Below are 21113 nucleotides of genomic sequence, written 5' to 3' on the forward strand. Positions count from 1 at the left end.
TGGCAGCACTGCAGTCAGTCCCACAGTTGCTCCTTTCTCAGCCATTCCCTTCACGTATTCCTCTGAGAACAGCTTTGCTCACCATTCGTGTTTACCTTTCAAACTCTATTTGCCTTAAAGTCTTGGCAAGATGATCTTAGAATCAAAGAATAATTAGGATAGGGTTTGGAAAACAGGTTTATGATTTATTAGCCACTGCTGGCTCTCTTCAGCTACAATGACAACGTGTCACTGCTCCAAGAGCTTGGCTTTTACTGCGTGGTGTCAATTAGGACACTTCTGAAAGGCTTTAGGAAGGAGAACGATTCTTTGCATTTCTTAAGTGTTAAATGTAAACAAGTAGAAGTGACAGACAGCTATGAGACACAGGGCCTGTTCGTCACCCCGCTCTATGGGTTCTCTCCATGCATGCAAAGGACTCTTCCCTATGCCCAGTGAAACTGAAAAAAAAAAAAACCAAGCAGAATTTATAGCCACATACCTCCATTGTAAAACTAATGCACTCCACTTCAGCTCAGGTCTAGCCAGTAAAACTTGTCCCCACTTATGGGGTCTAAAACGTGATTAAACACAACCCTCAGCAGCCTGCTTTTAAGGTTCTCATTTTCTCTCTTTGTATGAAATGGAGCTGTCAGTTTTCTGCCTCTCAGCTACTTGAAATGGGGTGGCCCAGTGCAAAGTGCTCTGCTGAGGCAGACAGCCATGCTCTGAGAAGCACAGGGAGCTGGGCAAGCCTGCAATCATATTTTACCAGTCAGTACTAACTGAGCAACCTTGCTGAGTCGAGTATTTGCACAGCTTCTTGTGATACCAGTGCGATGCAGCAGCCTTCGCAATGGCTCTGTTACTGCTTTCAGCAGATGCATCAGTGTGAGAACTAAGCTTACTTTACTGTAAAATAAAACTGCTAGCCAAGATGATGTGCCATTACATTCTCCCACTGGGATGCTACAGAGCTTTAATTTCATTAATATTTAACTGTCCAAAGAACATAGCGCATCGATAGACATTAACTCCTGCATGCAATGGCTCTGAATAGAAAATCGCTGCTTTAAGGATGTGGTCGCATAAATATTTCTGGTTAACTCTTATTAATATTTGCTATCCAGGTCTCTATGGATAATTTATACCTGCTCCTGAAGTATCCTGTTTCTGAAATGCTGCTTTATTACAGAGACCTGATTAGGGCTTACTGAATCTAATGGAGAAGTTTCCACTGAAAGCTTCCTTTTTGTTGGGTCAATTTCAAGTGCTTTAGCAATAAGCCTTCTCATTTATATAGCCTACAGTCTAATTTTGGAAGATTGCTTTTGAGACGAGCAATAATCAGCCAGCCTCAATACTTCACAATACCCAGCAAGTAAAACTTGTAGTTAGTGCCTTTACAAAAAGCCCTTAGTGCCACTTAGTTCTTACAATGGGAAAATTGGTTCTTTCCTGGCAATGAAAAATAGACGAGAAAAAGATCTTATAATGCCTATAATCAAAAATTGAAAATGCAACCTTGGAGGAGAGCTGCAAAGGAGACAGTTTTTCAGGCAATGTATGTAAGCACAACCTCAGAATACAAGCAGTCACAGAAAATCAATGTGAGGGCTGAACAGTGCTCCTGACGCTTTTCCCTTTCTGAATGGCTCTCATAAATTAGTTTTTTAGCTTCACTGAGTGCTTTTCTTCGCAGAAGATTTTGAAGTGCCTGGATCCAACATTCCAGTCACTCCCCAGCAGATAACATACCTGCTCACCCCAAGATGGGTGATACAGAAAGCAAATTTAAAAGACCCACAAGATCATACGAAATCAAGGAGGATCGGTCTTCAATACTATGTTTCATGTCACAAAGATACAAAATGATGAAAACACTCCCTATAGGCAAAAAAAACACAGCAACTTGGCAAGAAATCAAGGAAACCACAGTCCTGGTTTGTAGGTCTGCTTTCCTGAACCAGGGAAATAGCACTCCCATTTTATAGTACGGAAACATGCTCAAATCCCATTGTTTCTAACTGGATGAGTGTATATTGTGCATCACAACAAAGCCAGGGAGGTGAGCATGGATCTTTGGGGCAGGGGATCAACTGTACAAATTATTAATGGCCAACAGTCCAGGGAAGCAAAAAGCTGTCTTCTCCCCCCATTTGCAGGCACTAACAGACTTCAGAGTAAGTTTGCTTTTTCCCACCTCAGTCAGCAGCACTGGACAAGCACTGATCACAGCAAGGGATTCCAGCTGGCACACCCAGCCAGCTCCTGTCCCATCCATCATATTAATGCAAAGCAGGAACTCTTTTATCCAATGCTACGTTGCCAGCACTCTTCCTATCATGTTTTTACCTGATCACTGTTTAAGTTTTGTCTTTTTATGAATCATTCTTTACTTTTACAGGAATCTCTCATTATAAAATATTTTCCCCCTACCTCTTCAGGCTTATTCATTATTTGGTAATTTAAAAAAAAAAAAAGGCAAGAAAAGCCAAGTGTGGCGTGCTAGTCAATAGTGAAATTATGAGAAGTATAATCTACTCTCCCCACCCTAATGAGCTGATGAGTAAATAACTGTCAGGCCGTTGCACTGAGCTATTGATTGCATCTTCCCACAGAGCTGGTACCTGCTGCTAAACAGGAAGGATCAATATGGGGACCTTCTGAAAACAGTAAAGAAAGATTGCAGATCTTTGAGATGTTTTCTCCCATGTGCTGGGGCAATACTTCATTACTAGAACATACTCCCCAGCCTGCTTCTGGCATTTCACCTTGGAAAGGTTAAACCCATTACATTAACACAGTCCCCTGGGATAGAAAAAGCTAATTAGCAAAATACACAGCTTAAAGCAAATATCAAAGTACACAGATGCTAGAACTTCACCTGCAATGAGTGATCCAGAGAAATTTCCTCAAGGATTTAGGCCTTACCTTCTTACTCGTGCAGAACACAGCCATCACATCCCACACATTACCTTCTCATTCTACCAACAGCCAGACTTGAAATCACTTCCAACAGCTTTGCAGAGGCTCCTCCATTTTCTGCACTACCATTCTTGATTTACTACCACGCTTTCTGGGCAAGACGCCTTCTGTTGCACTTTTTTTAAACCATTCTTTTCAAGTCTCAGCTGCAGAGTTCTCTCCCCTTCTATACCTCAATTTTTTTCCTCCTCTCATCCTCTTACTTACTTAGTCCAATTTTCTCAATACTTCTCATAGCTTTAACTTCTGTCTTTGCCTCATCTCCTTGATGCAGGTTAGACAGAAGTCAGCCCTGAATGCTGATTTTGAAATTTCCAGCACAGAACCTTTTTGTTCTGTTATGAGATTACTCTTCATGTGAGTTTTTTTTTAAAGCCCACTTAAAAAAAAACAACACCAGAGTACAAACAATTGCTGAAGCATTGCTTCATTTGGAGATCAAAAAAATTCAAGTTCAAGGAAGTTCTCACAAAACATTAAATGCAATTCCTACCCTGCTATACTATACAAATAGAGATTCAAATGCTAAGTGATTATCATTTGATGAACTCAGAACCAGCTGTAACTGAAGTTTCAAGTAGACAGCACATAACTTCAGATAGCCAGCTGTTGCCTTGAGATCCTATGACACCATGCCTAAATCAACACAGGAAAACACACTGTTCTGCCCTTCCCACCAGGCTGAGATTTCATAAACAAAAGCCATAATCTGTCTTATGTTTAAGAATTGTCTGTCATAGAGAGAAATCCTGAAATAAAAACCATCTTTCCATGAACTAGTAACACCAGTATGTTTAAGGTAACCACAAGTTTTCCATTAGAAAAAGGAAAATATAGTATTTTTGAAAAGAAAAAATAATTTGGATAGAAGTCTTCCATTGGGAAAATTCAAGAAAACATTTGGGGCTTGTCAAGCAGATAACACTGCAGTTCTGAAACACTAAAGCCCTGGTGCTTGCATAGAAAGCCCTGATTCACTTCACCCATTTCCAATGGAAAATGGTCACACACTGAGGCAACACAAGTTTTGGTTTTTACATTGAGATCTGCAATAGAAAAAGAGTTCAGAACATCAGTTTTCTGCAGGACAGAATCTGTATCCTGCGTACTTACTGCAGCAGTGCTTTCAGGCAGGCACATGGCTTCATAACTAACACCACAGCTTCTGTAAGTTTCCATATGCTACAGACATTTCACTTCTGCACACACCCCAGAAGACTGTCATTGCAACCACTATTTCAGGCAATGGTAACTTCTTGTTCAAACTCAAAAGACTAAAAAGGGAAATGGATTAGACAAGATGTGTCATCCTAACTCTTACTCTGCCTCAAATCAGTTTATCACATAGAAGATCTTTCCAGCAGATAGACTTACCTCCATTAAAATGCAGCAGAGGAAGTTGCTGAATGATCATGGGAACACACGGAGCTCTTTGCTTTAAACCAACAAGAGAACTCCATGAGCAGTTCAGAAAACAGGGAATAAAAAGAATGCTTGGGTAAAAAGGGATAATAGCATACAGAGGATAAGTTATCAGAAAAGACCTTGAAGCAAAGTGTATTTTGTTCATTTCAATAAAGACCATGAGATTCTACACAAGAAGATGGAAGATTCTTATTTTCCTCTGATAGATTTGTATCTATAGCTTTTTAAAGATGTATTTTTATTTATTTATTTATTTATTTATTATTTTTTAAATCAATTCCCCTACTCAGCCTCTGCTTTCGACCTATAGGTTACCTCAAGCCCCAGAAGCTAAGTTGAAGGTACTCAGGATATTCTATCAGCTCTGGAATAAGAAAAAAGATGAAAATAATAAACCTGATTATTAAAATAATAAACCTATCTATTAAATGAACAGCAGATAACAGAATGAACCAAAAGATGTTTTACAAAGCCAGAACCTAGACTGTGAAGGTTGATAAATAGCTGGGTCACAAATACAAATTTTTTAAATAAGAAAATTAAAGAGAGGGGAACAAAACTAAAGTTAGCAGGTTGGACATCAGAATATTAATCAAGGAAAAGCATTCCTGGCGCTGCTGGATGCAATCAGTACGACACCATTGATGATCGAGGTACAGATGTTTTCCTGGCACACAATCCAAGTACCACAACTGTATATCCAAAACCTGCATATCAGGGGAAGACAGGGGGGCCCCTTCATACTTGGTATGTCAGTGGCCATACATCAGTCCCATAGTATTTAAGTGTAATAACCAAAATTAATCAGAGCTGCAAGACAGCAGATTTAAAAAAGCTTAGAAATGCTACAAAATGACCACATGAAGGCACTTTGCCTGACAGCATACAATTAGGCTGAGAAACTCACCACTGGATACTCATTAAGGCTGAAATGATCAATCGAAGCTGAAGAGGGAGTGGACATCTGACAGTTATGTAAAGCACAGCTGACCCTAACGCTTGCAAGGGACACTGAATCTCCCCCTTCTGCTCTTATGCCAGTTTTTCCTGGCTAGGCATTAGGATGAAAGCTTCAAGGCATAAAAGAGGCAGCACAGATGACTTTTCTTCTAGCACAGGAAGGAACTTCCTTTTGGAGTACTTTGTTATGGGTCGGGATACCAGCACGCTGCTCAAAAATAATGCTTCCTATTTTATTGCATGAGCCCGTAACAATGCTGGTGGAATGGCAGCAGAGGTTGTGCCTTCCCACCAATATCCCATAACATTTTGCTGCTGTGTACAGATGGCAGCAGAGGGGCACTCTGACTGAATGGCACCTGACATGGGAGCGCATAGGTGGTGAAGGTGTGGAATTCAATTCTTCCATGTGGAAAGAACTACAGCCACTGATGCCTGCTGAATGTTTCTTGTGACCAAACACTGGATGTGAGCTCAGCAAGCGGTGTCATTCACACTGCTGAAACAAGCCACATTTCAGATAGCCATGCAGATTTCTGCAAGCACAGCATGTAGGTTCTGATGCATTTCTGGCAAAAACACAGAGCTAATGGCGATGGCAACACTGAAGACTTGCTTTGTATCTGTAAATTTGCTTTATTAAGTAGTGCTATTGTGCTCTTTGTATCTGTTGTAGTTCCTACAGAAGTGAGACATTACTTTCAGAGAGATGTATGTAATAGCTAATGGAGGCACAAACTTACAATAATCACATCTGCAAATACTACCCATAAATTCTGGTTACTCCATTATGACACTGTTCCTGCTTACTAAATGAGTAAAGAAGCCGCACTACGCATTCTCCTGTGTGAGAGGCAGATACTTAAGTACAGTTTCTGCCTTGCCATACACAGCACAAGAGCCTACAAGGTCTTCTGCAGCCTTCCACAAACCTGCTCTAGGAATGCAGGTTCTGCTCTCTCGTGCTACAGTGAAACTGTGAATCACAGTAATGACATTTTCTCCCTCCACAGGGGCTCTTGTAGACTCCTTTCCAAATGGAAAGAGCACAAGAGAGGAAGGGTTAGTAGGTCTTCCTTGCAGGACTGGCTGCAATCCAGGCCCAAGCATCTGCTGGAGAGCTCACCGTTGCTCTTTTCATAACAGCTTTGGCTACAAAACCTGGTAACAGCTGCACGAGCTATGCTTGTGATCCATACAATTAATTGACAACTGGCAAGTCCATCATTGTTCATCACTAGGTGACAGCAACGCACTTCTGCACATGCCTTGCTCTGTTACCAAGGGCACGCTTGTGCAGTTCCTGTTTCCCTGCCATAATCACAGCTATAAAGGAGATGGTAGGCACCTGGGGAAGTACCTTTGCATGGATGAGGTGCACAGTACCAATGGGAGAGAAGACACCAGCTCAGTAAAATACAAAGTAAAAGCAGCGCAAAGGAACCAGGATTTACCCCTCCAAAAAAGACAGAAGTATTAGCTCCCTTCTCATTGTGGTGGGGAAACACTCAGAGGACCTCAAACCATCTGAGTTCAACTATCACACGTATGGCAATCCTACACCCCATAGCTCAAGCACTGATGCTGTAGAAGTGTAAGACACAGAGTAGAACAACTCCTAAGAATGCTGTGCTTCAGGAACGAAGCCTGTGGCAGCATCTCCTGCCTCCCCTCCTGCTCCTGGGTGCAGCATAGCATCCACCAGTTGCACAGGGAACACCATTTGAGTGACCGTGCTGTGAACAAGTTGGTTAGGGAGTCAGCTGGCACCAGAGCAGCCAGGTCCCTGTTCCCCAGCCAGGCAGCTCACAGTGCAACACCCCAAGCTGTTACTAGCAGGGAGCTGGCAACAGCAATAGCAAAAGTCAAGCTGCAGAGGGCAGAGATATTTCATCATGTCCTCCAGAAAACAATGTGGTCAATTTATATTTCCTGATGAGGTTACAATTTAAAGTGAAAGGTGGATATAAGTGTGTTCACAGATGGAAATGATGGGGGAAGGAAAGAAAATAAGTACAAAATCACAACTAAAGCAAACAGACTGGATGCCAGACACTACTTAAATAAAAACAACTGTCATCTAATCCTCCAATATATACAGGAATGCTGACAGAATTTAGCTGCATGAATACATATGTATACCCATATTTACATAAATCTGCAGCTTCGGTGATTCTCCACCCTGCTGGATGTGGGAAGAAAAATAACTTATTTATATCTCTGGTGGGCCACTTATTTGTAAACAGTTCCTTCACACTGCTCTTCTTCCTTCTCACTTGACACTTTGACTTTGTTCTATAGTTTATTTATGATCATTATTTTAATCCTGAAGTTGGCTTGGGGGTAGGCAGTCTTACAGAACATAAATCCAGGTCTCAACCATTTGAGGTGATTAGAGACTTTATGGCAAGAAAGTGACCCGTAAACAAGGAAACTGCATTTTCTCCACCTGTAAGAAACAGCTGCATCAGTGGCAAAACATGAAACAGCAGCAAGAGTAAGGAGAGAGGTTCAGTGAAGAAAAAGATGTTTGTCTCTGCACTGCTTCTAAAAGTTAAGTCTTCTGGACTATTCACCTACAGGTAGCAGGGCATCATGCACCATTTCTCCCTCACTATAGTACTCATTCTGCCACAAAATATCTTTGATTCCTCATCCTTAAAGGAATGAAATCCCCACAAAAGAGCTTATAAAGGAGCCTGCCAGTTCAAACATTCATAAGAGTAACTGTCATGAAAGTGAAAGTCATTTGCTTCAGAATTAAGAGAAATACTGCAAGTAATAAGCATACAGGTTCAGCACAGTAGCCATACTATGGATACTTAGTTGTGTAACGGTGCACAACTTGTGTTCACTCCTTAAACCACAACAAACATGCTGAGTCTTGTTCATTGCGTTCTTCTACATCAAACATTTATTTACGGATGTAGAAGCAAGAAACTCTTCTCTTGTTATGCAGGTTCCTTTCACACCTCTACAATCATCTGCAGTTTCTCTTTCATCCAAAGATAGTGAGGTATTTTAATTATGAAAATACTTAGTCTCAAGTAATCTCAGATCCTCAATCAAATACAGAATTAAAACTACAAAGTACCAACATGCATTGAAAGACTACAGCCTTCCTAGTGCTGCACTAATGTGCTGTTTGCATTATCACAGCATCACAGAATCGTAGGGGTTGGAAGGGACCTCCAGAGATCATAGAGTCCAACCTCCCTGCCAAAGCAGGTTCCCTACACCAGGTAGCACAAGTAGGTACAGAGCAGCATGCAATTCCAAAGACCTAGAACAAACACTAGAACTCTTTCTTGCCGTTTCTATACTTCAACTCTTCCTCCCATTGCAGACTTCCCTGCCCTGTGTTAATTCACCTCCCTACCTGCATCTCAACCTGCCCCTTACTCCAGGTCCTGGTCTGCAGGAAGTCTCTTCTCCAGCAAGCAGGACTTGTTTCCCACAGCCCATTCAGTATCTGGCATCTTGGAAAAGGAAGTTTCTTAAGAAAAGATGAGGCAACATCCTTGTACTTTAAGGACAACAATGATTGGTAGGGGACTGAGTATTCCCTGTAATGAAAGGGAATTTGCAGCTCTTTGAGGAAACATTGTTTTCCTTCTTTAAATAAATTTTGATAAGACGACAGGTGAACTCTAACTGCAACTCCCTCTGTAGGCAATAAAGCATCTGATGGAATCACTGCACATACACAAGTGAAGTCATATGGATTAATCAACATATATCATCACCATCTAGATGGAAACTACTAAAACCTCCCCTGAACTGGTTTGCAGGAGCATCCTCTTGACATTATTTTAATATTCATATCTCAGCCTTCACATGTGCCTTGTCTTTTAATGGTGATAGAAGAAGAAAGATGGAAAAAACAAATCTCAGGAAAGCCTTTAGATAACGCATGCCCTCAGATTGCACACTGTGCACAACCGCAGATGGAAGCAGGTAAAATTTCCTTCATTGGTTGTCATTTGTGTGCTACTAGGGAGAGCCAACTGGCAGTGCCTTCCAATTATTTTTTCCCCCCTCCTCAAGGAGAGATGCAAAAAGAAAAGGTTTGATTCACAAAACTACCCAGAAACCTAAGGTAAGGATTAGAAAGCCTGCTTTAGTAGGCACGATTTCACATTAGTTTTGATAATATAAAAACATTTCAAATTAAAAATGGCTGAATTTAACAAAACAACGTCTAAACTTGACTAGCATGGAGGGGGAGGGAGAAAGAAGATCAATAGTAATCAGTTTTTTGAGTTAAAAGACTAAAGATATGTAATCTTTCGGCAAACAGAACACACTTAAGTGAAATCTTATTGCAGTTCTCCAGACACTCAAGATAGTGCCCCATGTTTCAGTGTTTGCCTGGAACAACAGCAGCCTTGGTATGTCCTTGGTATGACATACGAGCTGTGCAGTTGCCCACAAACAGAACAGATTTCAGTTGTCTTCCTCTGAAGTTCTGATTTAACAAAATGAACTGCTGAACTAAAATGCTATTCTCATCATTTAAACTAAGCCTTCAGACTTGGATTCACGCACATCCAGGGCCAGCTTATGCTCCATTTAGTCATGTGCCAGCATTTTTCTTCATCTCAAAGCTCTCTCTCACATTTGTAGCTCCTTCTGCACCTTAAAACTGCTTTTCAGCCAATGTAGCTCGACAAGTTGGCCTATTCATCAACTTATCCTTTACAACGTCCCTTAGTCTTAACATGGTTCAAGTGCCAGATCAAATCTTTCCTGCTCATAAATCTGTCAATAAACATCTGTCATACACCTAAGGAAACCAAAAGGAAGAGGAGATTCGTGTCAGTCAGTTACTTGCTCTACTAGATTCCTCTTTATCAGTTCATTCCTCTGCCACAGACAGAACATGGTTCTGACCACACTTGGACAAAGCTTGTTAGCACAACCTACCTGAGGATGCAAAGCAAAGCCAGAAGAGATATTCTTGAGACAGAGACACACAGTATACCAAATACAAGCAGTAGGAGGACACATTCAGCAACAAGGATGTGCTGGTGAAGAGAATTCTCGACTCCAAATAGCAATTATTAGAACAACTAGAAGAGCAGAAGGGGATATTCAGTCCTGTTACAGCCCACCAGCCAACGCCGAGCAAACAGGGCTCAGCAAGAAGCTTCACTCCTGCAGTCATTCCATTACTGCAAGGGCTGCAGGTACCAGAACAGTGGGTACAGCCAGTGCTGGAGAGAAGTCACTGGAAACGCTGATTTGTTTCTTACATATTTTCCTCAATTAATTCTCACACCATTTTCAACTTAAATCAATGGGATTATTAGGAAACCCACTCAAAACAGAACTGCAGGAGTTTATTTATATTTCCCACCAGAAAGAAGAAAAAGAAGGAACTGAGGAAGCCTATGGGCCACCAGAAGCATGCTGCTCCTTCCTTGGAGCTTCCTTCCATTGTACTGATAAGTTATGTCTCTACTGCTTGTCAGAGAAAGGATAAAATGGTGTCTTTATTAGTGATGATCTACTCTAATTGGAATTTTAAAAGAAATTACTTGTTTAAGAGCTCACTCAACACTATTACGAATATGCATTACTTTGTGTTATAGAAGAGGATGTTTTAGTACTAACAGCCTATTTTGACTAAATTTATCTCTGCATCCTGACAGTGTAATCTTGCTTTAGCACTATGCCTGTCAGTTATCTTAAAATGGTAACTCTGCCTTCCAGCTAGTGAATGAAGATTTAATAAAAATATTTATCAAACTATACTATATTCTTAATGATGGCCAACTTGGGCAGACCCGATGTATTATAGCCAAGTAAAATGCCAACAAAACAATTTCAATTAATTATTTTAAACTACCAGCAAACTGGGAACACTTACAGCAAAGTCACTGAAGTTAAGCCAGCATAAGCAAGAACATGTATTCATAAATCTGACAGAACGCACTGCAACTGCTTGGACTACGCAACCTTCCCACCTTATGCTGTTTCAGCCATATCCTTTTGATTTAAATGCTCCAAAAGTCACTGCTCGACAATTCCAAGAAAGTGACATTTAGAAGTGCGGTCAGGGAAAATACAGTAAAAACAACAGACAAGAATCAGCAAAGAGACCATCCATCTTTCAGAAACAAGCAGGTGGAGCAACCAGTGCAGAATTACAAAAGAACCAATTGAGCAAACAGAGAACATATGGTCCAGAGACACCACTGCACCATCTGCCTCTCTTTGCAGTGGAAATGGTAGAGCTGGGAATAAATCTGTCTTCAGAGCAGTGGCTGGACTCTTCCCACAAGGAATACTGCTCTCAGAAAAAAGACATAGGAACTACCCTTGTCTATTTTAAAAAAGCTCACATTCCATCTTCTGACTGCTCTGATCCTTACCGTTTCCTACTGGTACAAACTGCCCACTGAGAGCCTTTGAGCAACAAGAGGGTAGAGGGAGAAGCCAGAACAAACACCTATGGAAGGTGGTCACTACAGGTCCTTGCTATTTACTTGCTATTTTGAGCCTGAGAACAAATCAGAGCTCAGAGTTTAAGCATCCCCCAGTGCCAGCACAGTCAGGGATACCTCAGTGAACAGTAATTGTACTTCTGTAGTTGGCTGACAGTCAGACATGGCTATAAGTTTCACAATTATCAATGGAAAAATCAGTTTCAGCAGCAGCAAGGTGTTTACAAATTAAAGATTTGTATTCAGCTAGGAAACAGCAAAGTAAATGAGTGAGAGGATGAAATGAATATTCCCTCAGGACTGACGTTATTTTAGAGGTAGATTATCTCTAACTTGCTTCATAGGAAAAGCTGAAGATGACAGTCCAGCCCAATTCCATAATCCTATTTTGTAAGATGTAAATTCTCATCAAGAGCTTTTGGAAAAGAACAGCATTTTCTTGACAGCTGATCAACCAAGGACTACCGTTTTTCTCTAGGAACAACCAACACATTGCTGCAGCATCAGCTTTTATTTGAGGAAGAGATCCCAATACAGCAATGCAGATGTGCGGGCATGCAAACTATTCTGACAACTATCATCTTCAATTATTCTTTTCCTCTCTACCTCAGCCTTCTTGTCTTAAACTGTTGAGAGGTTGTAATGAATTCAGAAAGCCTGCTGGGATCCTGACATCTTGTTGAGAAAAACACAAAAAACTTCTAAGAGCTCCTGACTAAAACAACAAAAATGGATTCTCTGCCCAGTCAAGTCAAGCCATGCATAATCTCATGGATTACATTACGGAATGTTAAGTAGCAGTAGTTCCACTGGTACCCTTCCTTCTGCAACCATACAAAAACTAGGTTTTGATACAATAGGAGCACTCACAGACTGGAAGCAGAGACTGAGAAAGTACCAGAACACTGAGAAACCCATGGGGAATTGAAACACCACTAATTATTGTCAATCATTTGGAAAACAATCAATACGTTTGCATTAATTCATTCCATCTGAGTCCTCTCAAAAGAGAAAACAGATCAGTCCAATATTCAGCAGGTTGCCTGGGGTTAAAGAAACCACACTTCCTGCATTACTGAGTCAGTTGTTATTCCTAATGCTTGTGAAGGGTCTTCATAGCAAGGTACTTTGGTTTTCAGTTCTGCCAAGCAATGCAATTCATGTGTATCTTGTATTACAAACCCAAAGACTTCGAGGAGGCAGTGAGTTGGTGTTGGAAGATGAATTTTAAGTACCATCAAGGTATCGAAGGTGTGATCTGCATAGATGGCTGCATAACCACCCTCCAACACTCGTGGGAGAACTGTGACACATTATGGCCTTGGACCCCAGAACACAGGAATTGCAATATTTTAAGCAGCATTTAATCCTCTTTCCTTCACAGAGGAATTATGCGTTCTAAGAACAGATTACTACTTCCCCAGTTTCTCCGCATTCAATCTTCATTATAACCTGATCGATTTATGACCCTTGTCCTCTTGCAATCAACTTTGCCAATACTTACAGTTGCATGATCAAAGCCTGTTTTCTCAAGCCTTTACCCTGCTGCTACACTGCTCAGCACACCTGATCACCTACAACTGCAAGTCAAATTTGATGCACATCTACTCCTATCTGTGCTCAGTTTCCCCTGGAAAAGATGAACTTCACAAACTGAAAAATCCTTGAAGATACCTATAAAAGCAAGCACGTTCCAAGGAAGAACCACTTTATTTCAGAATTAAATCATTTGACAAATAAGGATGGATATTTACCAGATGCATAACTTGCAGAAGCCAAGTTTTTGTGAACAAAATAAATTAAGGCAAGACATGCTTCTCCTGAAGACCAAAAAGCAAGTAAAATTACTTTGAAATACCTGTTTCTGAACTCTGGCTTGAATATTAAATAACTTCATTAGATGACTGTGGTGAGTATAGGAGACTACAGCTGAATTCTCTCTAAAGACTCTCAAACCAGTTATTTATCTTTTCTAAGCCTCTTCATCCCTTCCACTACAACAGAAAAAATAAGTACTTCTGATCTTACTATGTGCATTCTTCCTTCAGAAGAATTCCATTCCCCTCTCCTTTCTCTAAGAGAAGATTTCATTTCTAATTACTGTTTTCTGTCCCATTTTCTTTACCTTTTAGGATGGGAAACAGACTAACTCTAAGCTGGTTCAACTATGCACCTCCATCCTTAACTACATGAAACTCCCAACTAATTTCAACAAAGATGCATTTCGGGACCCAAAAGACTTGCCACACTATTTTCTTCGCACAGTCTTCTGAATTGCTTTTTAAAAATGTGTGTGTTAAAGTTAGGAGAGAACAAAAGCAGTCAGCAGACAGCTATGCATGAAACATATACTACTGTCTGGGCAGAGCTAAGAGGAAAAATAGGTCCAAAATAATGCTCACATCCCTCTGAGCAGCTCTGGGGTATGCCAGGTAGAACTGCAATAGCACAGAGGAACTCACTCAATTGTGCTTTCTGGAGAGATAAAAGTAGCTCAAGCACGCAATTAAGCAAATTAGCCATTGTTTTAAACCTGAACTACATCAGCAACACCCAGGAGATTTTGAGCCAGTACACTAATTAAAGAGATAAAAAGCTTTTAAAGAATTATTTCTATTTTCCATGTTTTCATGTCTTGCCCTGCTTACCAGGAAGTTGCAGTCATTGTTTTTTTAGTACCACTTTCCAGCATTCACTTACAGACACACACAGCCCACTACTCCTGCTTAAATTTACAAGCTGTTATTGGAGCGAGCATCCTCTGCCTCAATTTACTATCTTTTTCAGACTAGAAAAACCCAACCATAAATTGACCTCTTCTGTCTTTAGTTAAAGCAGTTCTTTTACTTTATAGTTACCAGAGGCAGCAACGTTTATTCACCCACTTGAATTTATTCATTTTCATTTAGGCACATTGCAGCTCCACCATGCTGTAACTAACGTGCTCCACACAGAGCTAGATGTCCTCAGCATTTGTAAAGCAGTTATCACCATCAGGTACCTTCACTGAAACCACAGGGCAAACTGCTTGTTACAACTGCAATTCATACCAAGCTTAACTTCCAACATGATGTAAATGGAACGTATTGTGCTAGGCCATAGAACAATACATTTACCTGCCTGATCTCAAGGTTCATCTTCATTAGAACTTGTATTCCAAGGCTAGATTCAATGAATCAGCTCTACCACAAAAAGGCTCCAGTTGCAGCAGGTTTTTCAGTCTTTGTTTCAACTCATCTCTATCTTTAATTAATGCTTCATTGAGGGAGAACATCTGTTTTTATAGATCATGCTAATGTTCATTAAATACAACTGTTGTTGGTGTTTGTTGTTTTTTTTTTTTTTTTTTTTTTTACAGTCCCCATAACATATTTGGCACATTCTAAACATATTGCACCCTGTTTTTCAGACTGTAACAGTTTTCCTAGCTTCCTTTCCCTCCCTTTGTAGATCCCAAGCAAGATTATTTTTTCGATTAACTGACAAGGAATTACCATCCTATTTCCACTGCTGCAGTACGAGGCCATTATCATTATTATGTTATCATTATTCTCAATTATACTAAGTCACAGTCACAAATAGCACATGATATCATCATTAACATCTCCACCTGTTATTACTGAGGAAAGTGTGAAGACAATTAGGAAAAGGATACTAAGACTCACAACAAGCATGAATTTCCTATACAACTAGTCTGAAACCTTTGCTGTTCTTGAATGCTGATTTCTCCCTGCAGACAACGCACAAAAGGCATCAACTCCAAGTCCAGTTTGCGTACCCACCTCCCTTCCAGACTGCTCCAAAATCCAGCAGCTTGTCTTTTACACTGGCAGAGATGTCTCACAAGATGCCAACTGTGTCAGGAGCTGTGAAGACTGCCAACAGCTCCACTTCACAGAGAAGATGAGATCACTGAAGTGAAATGTTACTGATTAGCTGCATAGACCAAAAGTACCTAGTTAAGTATAAAGGGGAACAACCATACAGCCCTCCATAATCTTGAGCTGAGAGATAAAAACAGAGAGACAGCAGCTTCCCAAATCACTCTGACTCAATCACAATGATTTTTTTTAAGTCTACTCACAGTTCAGTCAGTGAATGACAAAACTTCAAAGATGCTGGTGAAATACTGACTGCAGAACAGGATGCAAATACTTGAAGAAACCAAGACCCTCCACCCTAGAAATTCACGTGCATGGATGAGGAGACTTATCAGCACAGGTTAACCACAGAAATGAAACCCATGGCCAATGACAGTTCGTGGTAAGAGACGGGTCATTTATTTTTGTCGGTGCTTTTCTTTCCTTACTAGAAATATTGAGATTTTCTCTGATCTCTTCCAGCAACCTCCGCTGTTGTGTACAGATCTATGCTACTATTACAAGTTCTTCCTAACAGAAGAACTGGAGATCAGCAAGTTTGCTAATACGTCCTAAACATCTCTATACACTGTAGATATGCTGAAGCAATAGCAGAAAATATTTAATAGCTGGCAATACTTAACCCCTACTTGCCATCAGCTCGATCTCTAAACTACGCTCAGGTAAGGTCACAACACAACACCAAAGTATTCAGGAAAAGAGCAGCCCTCAAAGATCACAGGAATATTAAATATGTGAAATGTTTCATTCTCATACATGATAAAACATATGCTCAAGAGATCATTGTCCAGCACGTTCCAGGCTAAAGCACACATACCCACTGTCATGATAGAAATTTTTAACCGCAAAGTGAAAGCAACTGACAAGAGAGATCACTCCAAAGACCAGAGACTGCAAAGGTGACAGTCTCAGAATCAAATAATCACATCACCAGCAGAGCCATTCTAAAAAAACCCAAAACACTCTAGCTGAGTAGTTTGAGAAATGCACCTCATTAGCAGAAACTCAAGGAGCCAGAGGTTAGTGAGAGCTGAAGTCCAGTCAGATTCGTGACGTTTTCAAATTAAACCCTTCGTTTAGAATACCCAGACAAAATAGAAGCTGCATTTAACAGCTCCTGTGCATTTGTTACCCTAATCAGCTATTGGCCATCATTTTCTCTCCAGTATATCACAAAAAGAAAGATTTCCCCTCTCCACCCTTTAGATGAATACAATTATCTGGTGTTTTCAGGTAGAAGCTTTAATTGTTAGTACGTGGCAAGCATAAGTGTGGAAAGATTTGCATGTCTGATGCTTCTTAAATGGGAAGCATGCCCTGCAATTCAATTAGCTGCCTTTGACAGTAACCTTAATTTCTAACCTTGAGTAAAACTCTTTCAAGTAAGCCATTATGTGCTTTGAGCTCCAACCATACCTGGCCAGAACTTAACTTGCTATGACTCTAAAAGTTTAAAAAGTAAGGGTATACTAGACGCTGCTAAAGAGCCCCAAATCTCATTCCAAGCATCTACAGGGATCAGCCATTGCAGTCTTAGTACAGATAAGTGTAACTGAGCAATTACGTGGCAAGGATCCCTGTTGGGGAAGAGTTTGTTACAAACTGTGAAGATTCTGAGCCAACCTAACACAGGACCAAAAGAAGACCAATACAGCCTCACACCAGCAGCCTGTCCCCATCAGTCCCCCAGTACATTCATCCTTACAGCCCACAGTCTCCTGGGCCAAGTTGTTCAGCAGAATGTACAGCAGACAAGTATTACAGTACAAAAGAAGGAAGACAATCTTTTTCTCTCTGAGATTTGACTATTGTTGTAGAGTTAGAACAATTTCCAATTAATTCCGGTAGAAGTTGATCTCTGACTCTCCTCTTCTAATTACACCAACTTACAACCCAGAACCACAGCCCACCCCCTTATGTAGTTGATAAAGGTCCCTCAAAAACAGCTGGAAGCCTTTTTTTTTTTAAGTACTTTATATTGCATTATTTTATTTCTAGGAGAAGAAATTTAAGTATAATGAACTAAACAAAAACAAATTACCTTTTGCTATGATTCCCAAAGGCTTCTGTGCAAACACAAGCTCTTAGTAGTGCTATAAGCTATGCAGCAGCAAAAGCTCTGTCCCCTCCCGTCCTCCTGTACAGTAAGGGCACCTGTTTACAAAATGCTGACTGAAGACAATTAGCCATCATCATGGAAGCTACATTTTCACTTCTTGACTGTCAGAGTCCCAGTGCTTGTAGCACATCCGCTTACCTTGCGGTAACCAGCAAAGAAGGCCATCTTCTGTCTGAAATTAATTCCTGACTTCTAAATTCAAGAGTCTTTGCAATGTGCAGTTACAGACGGATCCACACACTTTCTTTGGCACATTTTTCCCAGTAATTATTTTCATAGTCAAATAAACTTTTAAGTGACACACAGACTTGCTAAAAGATTCTCTTAAATCACAAGCGGATTCCCGAATTAAAACCTTCCTCATGAGGACAGTTCTCTGTACAGGCAAGTTTTGTATTCTTTTTAACCACGACAAAGGAATTCTTAGTGGATTATGCACTCTGATAAGGACTCATTTTTCCTCTTCGATTCTAGCAATCTAATTTGTGTCTACCATTCTACCATTCACTTGTTAGCATGTTGTTAAACAAGCAACAGAAACCAGGCTGCTTCTGTCACCTGCTTCCTTCCTGGCTCCTCTTCTTGTCTCAAGCACTTCCAACTTCTAACAGGAAAAACAACAGCCCACCAAAGAATAACCAACAAGCCAACAACCAGACATTTGGTCTGCAATAAAGAAAAAGTAGCTCAATTATGAAGATAAATTAACTGTAAGTGAATAAGGTTGATACCATGGGTACCAGATTTGCAACAATTTACTCAGGGAAGAACTGTAAGCCAGTCAATTTGCATTAGAATGGTTAAGTACTTTAATTTAATTATGAAATTACTACTGGGTGATTAAAGGCTGAGAACAAATAACAAATAACTCCGAGTTCATTTTATTTATCTACTAGCTAGTAACTACATGACTTAGCAAGATTGTCAGCTTAATTAGATTGGTCCCTATGGGAGTTTATATCTCATGTTGGTAAAAATAAATATGTGCATAAAGTCACTACGAAACAACGATGTCTTTCCAAGAACGTGTAGGTGCTGGGAAGGGAGACAAACCTTACATGAAGTCAAGCTGTAAAACCAAGAACACACCCATACTCAGTTGGGATCTTTACAAATAAGTTCATGCAAAATTGGATAAAGACTAAAAATGAAAACTGGAACACAAACCTCAGCTGGTTCCTCACTCAATACGTGATCCCTAACATGGAGCTGAGGCCTTGATCACACACAAGGATTTGTATCAAGCATTACTATCAGGCATTCAGTGCATTGGGTTCCAAGTCTGTTGTCTTTTCTTTTTGGCACTACATACCTTCCTGGGAGCCAGGCACTGAGCACTGTGTGTAAGCATCTCATGCTGCTCTGACCACCCCCAGCCCCTCCGCACCCCTTCCAGCAGTTGGAAGTCATTACAGTCTCCATTCAGAAGGCCAAGCTGTAAGAACTTATTGATGGGATGATCCCATTCATTTGTCCCTTTTAGCACTCCAGGAGATTATTAATTAAATCTTATTTCTGCAAAGCACTACTGAATCTGGCTAGTGGACAACAACTTGCATTACACGTGCACGTGAGGTAGGTGCTCTCATAAAAACCCTCCAACACCACTAAGTTATTGTGAAATCCTGGCACACAGTTCTCCCTTCTGGCACACTGAAGAGCACTTGGCAATGGATATAGGAAGTTGGAGCGTTTTGATCACTAATTAGAACTCTGCCATTAGCACATTACTGGACCACTGACTTTCCCCTCACCCTCATCTCTTTAACTGACTGACATTACACCTCATTCAGATTTTAACAGTTTCTTGGACAGCTGCCTTCTATAGAAACTGTACAGCATGAGCTGGGATGTGCCCAAGCCTTGTATGCACGTGAGACAGCCCGAACACCACCCAGGGAGGATTACTCCTAACAGCAACAGTCAGCCAGCAGCTATGTCCCTCAGTGAAAGCAGAGCAGCACATACTTGTGCACTCAAACCTCACATTAGCAGTATTTTGCATTTAAAGATATTGGCAAATTTAAATATTTCTGGTAGTTCGCTCTTATTGCAGTGATCACATTCATATTTTTTCCCAGACTCATTCAAGAGAATGATTTATTTAAAGCATAGTGCAGATCTCCCATTTAAGAGAGCCAGCATTTTAAATTACAGTCATTTCACAAGATCTAATAGCAGAAAGGTTCCTATAAACGCTCAGACCCTAACAAGCTTCACAGCACTTTGCAAAGGATAGCCATCATTCAGCAGAAGTGTTCCAATGCCCTTTCTTCCCTTTCTCCATTTCCCAGCAAGCATCCCGGGAGGATCATGAGTTTTAAATTTGCTCAGGCATGAAGGGATTGTTCGCCCCTTGAGCCTTTGTATTATGATAATGCATACATAAAGGTACGTTTTATTAATTGGAGCTCTATCTGCAGGAGTCACTGCACGAAGGAGGCAGGGAAAAGGGAGCTGGGTGGAAGGAGTGACCCTACTGAGCGGTGATTCCAGGAGCCAAAACTCAATCCTGATATATTCCGCCCCTGAACCTGCCCCTCTCTACCTGTGAGCTGATTTACTGCCAACTATTCCAGGCAGTGATCATTTCTAACATCTCACTCCAATTTATTGTCCTCAGAAAAAATAAAAAATAATTAAAATGAAAATTAATACTCCAAACTTACTTTCGTGCTTATCTTAAAAAAAAATATAAAAATCACTCTCTGGCGAGAGCGGCTTTCATTACCACAGCCTCTGCACAAAAGTACTGAGTAGATGCTCTGTGACTTCCTAGCAGCTATCTCTGCTGTCCTGACACCACAAGCACAGATGCAATAGATTTCTTAGGATTTCCCCACTGCTGTCATATTTGCATAATTATTTGCATAATTTTTTTATCTGCAGCTGCTACCATTGCTTTATTCTTTTAGCTTTCCTCATGTTAACAGTCTGGGGATATCCAAGAATGTTTGCCAGATCCCTTTGTCCAGTCTTGCGCCAACTCCATTTTGTGTTAAAAACTGAAATCTGGCATTAAAGCAAACCTGAAATAAAATTTGTTTCCAGTGCCAGCCACCAAAGATCTTTGTGTAAGTATTCCGTTTTCCAAAGCAAAACAAAGTATCAAATACCCTTTTCATATTAGTTCAACAAAGTAGCAAAAAGCAAGGGGCACTTTGAACAACTGAATCTTCTCGGATGGTTGCTTTCATCTCTGCTGATCAGGCAGAGCCCTTCCACAGGTCGAAGTGAAAACACTTAACGTGCTTTTTCCTCTTCTTCTGCTAGAGGCTCAGTCTCTTTTGAGCTCAGGGCACAAGAGGAGGG

The 21113-nt window shown here is 40.6% G+C and overlaps 1 protein-coding gene and 1 long non-coding RNA gene across 11 annotated transcripts in view; both read right to left on the reverse strand.

Moving 5' to 3' along the window:
* The window catches only part of GALNT9 (polypeptide N-acetylgalactosaminyltransferase 9), a 439027-nt gene that overhangs the window by 54355 nt on the left and 363559 nt on the right, over window positions 1-21113 (reverse strand). The window lies entirely within an intron of this gene.
* LOC149915546 (uncharacterized) lies at window positions 15-4758 on the reverse strand. Its single transcript, XR_016472098.1, has 4 exons — window positions 4708-4758; window positions 4342-4402; window positions 4081-4241; window positions 15-440 (listed from the first exon to the last, which is right to left on the reverse strand). It is a non-coding gene; the product is annotated as an uncharacterized LOC149915546 (long non-coding RNA).

This window comes from Phasianus colchicus, chromosome 18, assembly GCF_987193195.1.
Source record: "Phasianus colchicus chromosome 18, bPhaCol1.hap1.1, whole genome shotgun sequence".
Classification (NCBI taxonomy): Eukaryota; Metazoa; Chordata; class Aves; order Galliformes; family Phasianidae; genus Phasianus; species Phasianus colchicus.